The following is an 8,738-nucleotide window of genomic DNA, read 5'->3' on the forward strand; positions in this document are numbered from 1 at the left end:
AACATATGGTGTAAAAAAATGTATACCCAATGAAACCATCTTAATGTTACCTAATTTGTGTACAAAACACTAACCTTTCTCAAACAGCCATGCTTTGTGTATATGCACTGTGTAAAGCAATGTTCTAACTGGTCTATGTGAACTGTCTGAGCTGATACACTTGTCCACTATTGTTACACTATTTAGTAGAACTGCCAATGTCTCTTGAGTCATGACTTAGGTACATGATGTAACTGCGGAATATTTGTCCAACGTGTATGAAAACTGTCATGAATAAGGAAAGACTCGGAAGTTATCCTCTGAAAAGCCATGTAAGGTTGTTATTCTCTGCCTAAATACTTTATAAATATTTTATATTTTCGCACGATTCATATATCCTGCGTGTAAACATAGAAAATAATTTGGCACTGTGGCTTTTGCCTTATACGCACGAATAATTAGTTTATTTTGGAGAGACCAATCGAAATGGCCCACAACAGTCCTGTTTCTATGTCCGTTGACAGCCATAATATAGCTGCTGCACGCTTTGCTCCCGGGCTGGCAGCGTGTAACAGACGGACTCCCCCTGAGTAAGAGAAACAACCGAAAAACATCAGGTAGGAGGCGTCCCAAACTGTTTTGCCGGACATCTGTGTCGTTCCTTGTTTTTATCGCTATTAGACTTACTTACCGGTAAAGTGACGGCGGATCGGTTAATTTGTTTATAGTGGCTAGTCATTGGCTCATTGGGTACCTATACTTTTAAATTGTGTGTTATGAATTGGGTGGTGCACGTATGCAGTGAATATATCGATTCGTAACCAGTCTATGCCACTTGGGGAGTAGATCTCCACTGGGATAGCGTTGAGGATACTGTATTTATAATTTGTTAGTGAAAGGAATCAAGCCACGTTTATATTTGGAAATTATGACCTAATTTTGGGGTCATTTGAATTTTTAACAGACTAAACGACTCTTGTGGTACTAAATGTGGGTTGCTTTATGCATTTTTAGTTGAACTTGTGTCCTGATGACTGTGCCTCCTGCAGTGCTATACGCAAAGTCTCTACCTTGAAGTCAGGTGAGCCATCACGTGGGCCATTAACCTTTAATGGTACCTAATGTTTGTCATACGAATATCATTCTGATTATCCCTATCTGGGTTTATATCTGTAGCAATCCACAACAGGTCCCGTTAATCAGAGCGTAAAGAGACGAAAAAAGACTTACTAATTAGACCAAGACGAATCAAGATCTTCTACGATTCTGGTAATTAATTTTCTATGGTCTCAATGCCGTAAATTAATTTTTTTGCATCTAATATATGCGTACTAATGTGCACACATGTCACCAGGTAGTCTCTTCCGATTGAAATCGAGTGGCAACTGCGGCATATTGGTGGACATCTGTCCTATCACTTACAATTTAGGTGAGTTGATGGGGAAACTCTTGTTCTCCTTGTCTTAAAACCTTTAACACAGCTTAGATACTGATCTATATATATTTATCTTGTGTAGGCTGTTATACACCTCCTGTGTCCTGAAGAAGACCCGATATGACTATGTACAACGACTGGTTGATATAGGGTCGAAACGTTGACGGTTCTACAGTCCCTTACCAATTGGAATTCCTTGTATATACCATAAAAAGTTAGGACATGTGCCTTACAAGGTCTATTCTTTATCCATAATTAAGCTGAGGACTTTTTTGCAAATTTCTGCAAAAACTTTTGTGTATTTTATTGATAATCACGTGCATATATTGTAAATATTTACACTTTCACTATTACACCTAGTCACCTTATTCACTTTGTCACTGCGTCGTTTCTCTATAAATATTATTGTATATACAGCCTTTTTCATTTTTGTCCATATTCAAATGAGTTGAGAAATGAGTTGATATCCAAAAGAAAATCTAAAAAAATCAATTATTGTTTTTTCGAATTGTAATTCATTGTGTAATATTGATTATTTGGTTGATCTACTAATGCTGTGTTTTGTGAAGTTTGATTTATTTCAATTGTAAGTAACTGCTTCCCTTTGGAACCATTGTTCATATTATGTTGATGAGGCCCAGGTTCCTTGGGTTATAGGGTTACCCCTGTGTGTTTAACTCTTGTCCATGAATACCTAGCCAGATTTATAGCCATATATAAACTTGAATCGGCCTTATATGACTGTAAGGGCCGTCAGGCCAGGAAATGGGGTATGAAACTTTGGAGCCCTCTATGTAAGTGGATAACGGGAGGGAGATGGTTAAGGGGCATTATGAGAGTAGGTTTCTTCCCCCCCCTTATCTAATCCCATCACTATGCACTTTATTCCTTTCTCCTTCGTGACTCAATGATGTCTGTCGTAAATAGTTATTGCAGTCTTTACTTATTTTTTATTTTTTTGCCATAAGTCTGAAACAAAAATCAAAATTGCGATTTTCTGGACAAAAGCTGTAAATTCTATTGAAAATGTAATGTATGAATATGAATCTGGCATGTGTAATCGATATCTTCTCAAATAAAGAATAAAAGAAAAAAATAAATAAAAATAAAAGCAGGTTGGAACAGCACAATAGTTAATACAGGCCTACTTTGAGTTTGACAGATGGGATTCTCCATAACAAACTTGATGGCTATCCCATCCACCATTTTACAAGTGCCTTAGGATATAATCCACTTATGCAGTGCAGATGGAGTATCTATTTGGCCAAACTCTAAATCAGGCTCTATATTATAGCCTTATAGTCCGCCGTAGCGGGCTATACCAGCCATTAAAGGCTACCTCCCGCGTTAAAGGCCCGAGCCGAAGGTGAGGGACTTTAACAAGGGACCGGGACTTTAATAGCCGGTATAGCCCTGCTACAAAGGGCTATAAGGCTATTAGAACATTCTGCCACTAGAGGGCAGAATGCTCTAACAAATAAAAAAAAAAGGCTTCTCGAAGCTCGAGGGGATTTAAATCCCCTCGGCTCCGAGAGGCCTTTGTAAAACATTGGAATGTTGTTCTGATGGCCTTTACCGGCTGTAGAAGCAGTGAGCACTCCATTGTCTTTAATGGAGCTCCCAACATTCCAATGTTCTAATATGATTTAACATCCAGGGATAGATCCAGGGCAGTGGCCTAGCATGCAAGATTTTGTTGATTACCCCCAGGTATCTGTGCTTGCAACAAACCCTGAAAGAGAACCTCGCTTTCATGTTACAAACCAAGGGGTATATTCTCAAGAACGTGTGATATTCATTGCAAAAGTAGCTTAACGCAACTCTTCACATGGCAGTCCATTGCGGGGAAATAACACTGCGGTAACATGGTATTCACAAGCCGGCGGTACCATACGATAGGCACACGATAACGCGTCAAATGTCCGCGATAAAGACAACGCGACGCCGCAAAAATGCGAAACACGAATGCAAAAAAAGCTGCGATGAGGCCAATCGCGATACAAAAGCCAGCAAAAACCAGTAACAGGCCTGCAATTCCCACGTGGCATGTGGGAAAATGTACTATAAAAGCAGAGGAAAAAGGAAAAAAAAGGAGAAAATAAGAAACTGCGCAGCACCATGGATGAACCCAGACCAAGTGCAGACGCCAACGCGAACCCCACAAGCCCCACAGACCATCAGCACGGAACCTCGTGGTCGGGGAAGGCCAAGGAGAAGAGGAAGAGGCAGACGGGGTGCAGTCCGCAGGAAAACCAGATCAGCGTCATGTAGGTGACAGTCCACCACCAACCACTGAACGTCAAAATGACAAATGTGAATGCAGTCGGAGTGTCGAGGAGGTCCATGGAGGAGGACAAGAGGCGCTGGCATGATGTGAAAAGCCAATCCAAGCACAAACCTGCTGCCAACAGAAAGGCACCAACGGCAACAGTAGGTGGGAGCCCTGCGGCACAGGAGGAGCTGGAGGAAATGGAGGCCACAGTCATCAGGGTGGAGACGGCGCAAGGAGTTGGGAGTCCAGACACAGCTTGATACGACCTGACACAACATCAACAGGGTGAGTAACAACCAGGGCCTTGGGGGACAGGGGGAGATGGGCACAATGTCACACATGCGCAAAGATGTGTAGCACACTGCACACCCACAATGACCCTGGATCATGTCCCTGATCCCCGTGGCACACTGCAGCACACACACATAGCAATAACAGCACATCCGACGACAATGTGGCACAAAGTGCAACACCGACACTGCAGAACAGAGGACGCAACTGGGTCCGCTCGTGCAGAAACAGGCCAATCACATCTAACATAGAAGGAAACTGTGAGATGGAAAGGCATGTGTACAACCACACAACCGTCATGTAGTCCAAATGTCCACTGTCCTGCAACAAATATACAGCACCTCCCAAACAGTCACAAGGTACATTGTCATACAGTCTGCATGTAAACTAGAACAATGCGCCAACATACATGTCAACACAATGTCAACATGCATCTCCCCTTCACATTGCAGATGGACAAACAACACCTCCAGCAGAGCCGACCAGACCACTCATCAGTGATGCTGGAGAGGACCACCACACCTTCGACACCAACGCCCTACAAAAGCTCATGGACATCTTAGGTAACCCACACCCAGGAGCGGGGCAGCCAAGCCACACAGAGGAGACCCCAGCTCCTGCACATACCACACAGCAGGAAGAACCTGCCACCACGGCTGGCTGCCAACACTTCACCTAGGCACACATCGCATTACAATGCCAGGTGTCAGAATGCCAAAAAGGGGTGGCTGAACAGGTACGGATGGGGTCAGAGCTCATGGAAGTCAAACTAGATCACATACGTGGGTGTTCAAGTCCCATCACGGACCACATACACCCCACAAAGGAGGCCCACACCTCGACCGAGATACATGCATATGCACACTTCCTGCAATGAACCACGCCCAGAGCCCCGGAATCATCATTCACACCCCCACGCTGGACCTCCGTACGACGGCCCAGTCCACTCCTCTTACCCATTGAGTGGCTGACGACAAAGCCACATGTCCAAGGTCTTACCCGCTGCCAGCGGTGACATGGTTGGATCCGCTGTACACAGCACAATGTAATGTTGTAGGCCTCGGGCCCTCATGCATACATCATGACCACATGGACACACGCAAATAGTTTGTGGAACTGGCTACGGGCATGTGCGCCCGGCCCCTTTAATGGCAGGGTCACATGTACTGTGACGCCTGTGCTGGATGGGTGTGGGGTGGTTGTAAGCCAGCCCGCACTGAGTGGTTGGTGCTGGCAAAAACTTGAACAGTGAACACCATTAAAACAGAAACAGAAAACACCAGCATAACAGAGACAACTGCGGAGCCTCATGGTGGTAGCAGGAGCAAGTACAGAGGTCACCCAATCGGCAAACAGGAGTGTCCGTGAGTTGCAGTGCACTGAGGTTGGGGCACTAGAGATGAGCGTGCTCATGTGAAACAAATGTAAAGGATTGTGTCGCTTTGGGTATTCTTGATGCAGCTGCAGTGGGGTGTGTTACACATGCATCATCTTCCTCGTCATTGTCCCAGGTCTCCCACACTGCCTGAGGTGACATTGCTGTGTGATCTTACCACAGCACACAACTCATTCAGAAATGGCCTATGAGTCGTGGTGCACTGAGTAAGTGGCCCCTGGAGTGCTCAGGCAGATGATGGCATCCACGACAGGTGTGAGCAACTCCGTTAGTCTGCCAGTACGGCTGTTTCGACTCTGGCAGTTGGTGTTCGGCGGTGGTCCTGGCGGTGGTGGCGTGTGCCTCCTGCGGTGATGCGACGTCCGGGACGGTCAGAACTCGATTTGATGTGTGAGCCCTGGTGGACCGCATTTGAGTCTGGAGGCAGTGGACAGCGCAGGGCCACAGACACATGGCGTTGAAGACCCCAAGGCCATCGTCTCAGAGGCCATCCAATATCTCACCGGACAGGGTCCCTGACTTGAGCTGCATAGAGTTAGTGGCGCTGGATGCACTGCGGCCGGCACAGGCACACCGCCACGGAACGGTGACTTGCGGTGCAGTGAGATGGGCCACGCGAGCTGAGCGGATCCTCATCGATGTCTGAGGTGAATGTGGTGGAGGGTTGTGGGTGACAGTGGAAGGTGTCCTCCAGGGCGTGATGCAGAGGGTAGAAGCCATCCGGAAGCGGCAAATTGAAGAGTGGAATGCTACGGTCTTGTTTTTGCCTGTAAATCAGTATCACCAACATGATGATGAAGACAACCCCCAGTCCACAGACTCAGTCGCTACCAAAGTTCAACCAGAAAGTGTCCATGGCTGTCAGGCAACAGACTTAGTGGCAATGGAGCTGAAGGGGTATGCAATCTGCGATGAGACCAGTACAATGATATGAAAACTGCCATAAATAATTCAAGACTGTGTTCCCAATGTGTGACCCACTCGACCGCAGTTTAGGCCCGAGGCATAGGTCGGCAGGGGCCCACAGCCACGTGTGGTTGTCCACGGTTTGGTGGCGGTGGGTGTTGTGGCCCTGTTGGGGCTCCGCGCTGCATGATCAGTGGCTCCATGGCATCTGTTGGTCTTCAGGTGTGACTGTGGTCTGGTGTCCCTTGTCTGGTGCCGGTTGCCGTCCGACTTTACACCAGGTCAGAGCAGGTTTTAATTTCTGGCGGCTAACACGCCTTATCGCATGTTTTGTGTTCTTATCGCCGATGTGGCTGGTCGTTGAGAATGTTGAGGTGTGGTGTTGTTGCGGCTTTTTGCTTGGGAACGCCTACTCTGCATCTCATTAGCGATAGTTGCCGGGGTCATCTGTTGAGATGTTTTTTGCGGCTGCTATCGCTGGTAAACTGGTGATATCGGCTGTTAGCACCAGCTTCTGAATGGGGAGATAAATTTATCCCGACTTTGGCTGCGCTAAAGTGCCGAGAACTCGGCGATAGATCCTTGAGAATATGCCCCCAAATTCTTTGACCCTTAAGTCTTCAGATCCAGAGCAGTGTGATGCAAACAAAAGAGCCTATCTGTCTAACGTAGCCTGTGGGATCAGCAGTTTGGTCCATTATATTAGGGGCAGATTTACTAACATTTGATGTACTGCAACGCAGCAAGGCAAGTTACTGCGCTGTGCTGCATGGAATTGAGAGAGCAGGAATGCATGATATCTACTAAGATATGGCACATTCCTGCTCTCTGTGCTGGTGCACTAAGGGCAGCCTAGCACCACTGCAGGCACCCTTGTGCCATGATGCCTGTGTTACAAGCAGGATTGTTTTTTGTGCATGAAGGAGTGCCTTCCTGCACAAAAGCAATCTTCTGAGACTTTTTACTATTTCTATGTATGCTACAGAATGCAGTACACTAAGACAGAGGAAGTTACACTTCCTCTGGGAAATTGCAGCCTTTTGACACATTTCCAGTTTTACTAGTGTTAGTAAATCTGGGAATATTCCTAACTTCATGGGTGGATGCATAGGAACACCCACGCTCCGCCCATGGAACACCTTTCCAGGGCAGTGGAATTCAAAGCAGCAACTTGTGCTACCTTTTTCTTTTTTTATTTATTTTTAACTGACAACACATGATGACATACATAGCTATGCGCCTACAACCCTGAGGCCGGCTGCCATGACACTGAAGGGCATGTTACATCGCAGCTTATCCCACATCCCGGAGGCTGGGCATCGCTGTGTCAAAAAGTTGTAGTGTGATTTATTTATAAAGGATTGCAATCTTGTATGCCATTTCTTATAGTCTTTTCCCCACCAGGGACACAAAGTTTTCTACTTAAACAGAACAATAAAAAACCAACACCCTCCCCACCCCCTACCCGTAACCGTTGAGGCGTCCTGTCAGTAACCCTCATAAGATTTATCATCGTACTCACTGCCTAACTGTGACGTCTCCACTCAGAAGAGACTTCCCTACCTTAATTCCCATATCAGACAGGTGTACGTCAGTAAATGGCCTTCTTTTTTTTTGTCCCCCCCTACCGCCAATCCCCCGTTGCCTAGGAGCTCTCCTGCCCTTTAATCTATACGGCCCTACGGTCTCTTGAAGGTCGTCCCTCAGTCTGCTCTGGGAACACCTGCCCCAGGGGCTGTCTCCTTGTTTGTCCCCATCCTCGTCTCATCAACTACTACACCCCTTCTGAGATAGTCGGTATACAATCCCTAGAAGTTCTTTGGCCTACTCCGCGGCGGGAGCAGTTCACTAAAAGTCTCTGACTGCGTGCAGCAGTATAGCACGTCCCGTGCCCACTGCGCCACTGTAGGCAAGGGCCCCCGCATCCAACATAATGCCACCCTGCGCTTTGCCATCAGCAAACCCATGTCCACCAGTTTACGTACTGCCCTGGGTAGCACTTTAGAGTACCCCAGCAGCGCAACCGCTGGGTCTGGAGCAAGATCTAGTTCCACCATTTCTCCTATTTTCTGAAAGATAGCCTCACAGAATTTGTATACACCCAGGCAGTCCCATGCTAAATGAATGAAATCAGCAGTTGGGTGGCAGCACCCCTCCCACAGGCCGTACCTGTGTAATCTCTCAGGCGTATAGTAGACACTATTAATAAATTTAAAATGAATCAGTCTGTGCTTGCCATGCAATGATATCCGACGTATACCTGCACAGCAATACGCCCACATGGCATCGTCTATTACTGTGTCTAGGTCCCTTTGCCAGGCTAATCTGGCCTTAGTGTATTTCTGAGTTCTCTGTGACATCGCTATGCAATATAGTTTAGCCATCAGCCCGCGGGGACTTTGATGTTTGATGAGAAATGATAATTCCAGAACCTCAGGGGGTTCGGCCATATCGTCCCC

The sequence above is a fragment of the Triturus cristatus genome, chromosome 6, assembly GCF_964204655.1.
Source record: "Triturus cristatus chromosome 6, aTriCri1.1, whole genome shotgun sequence".
Lineage (NCBI taxonomy): Eukaryota > Metazoa > Chordata > Amphibia > Caudata > Salamandridae > Triturus > Triturus cristatus.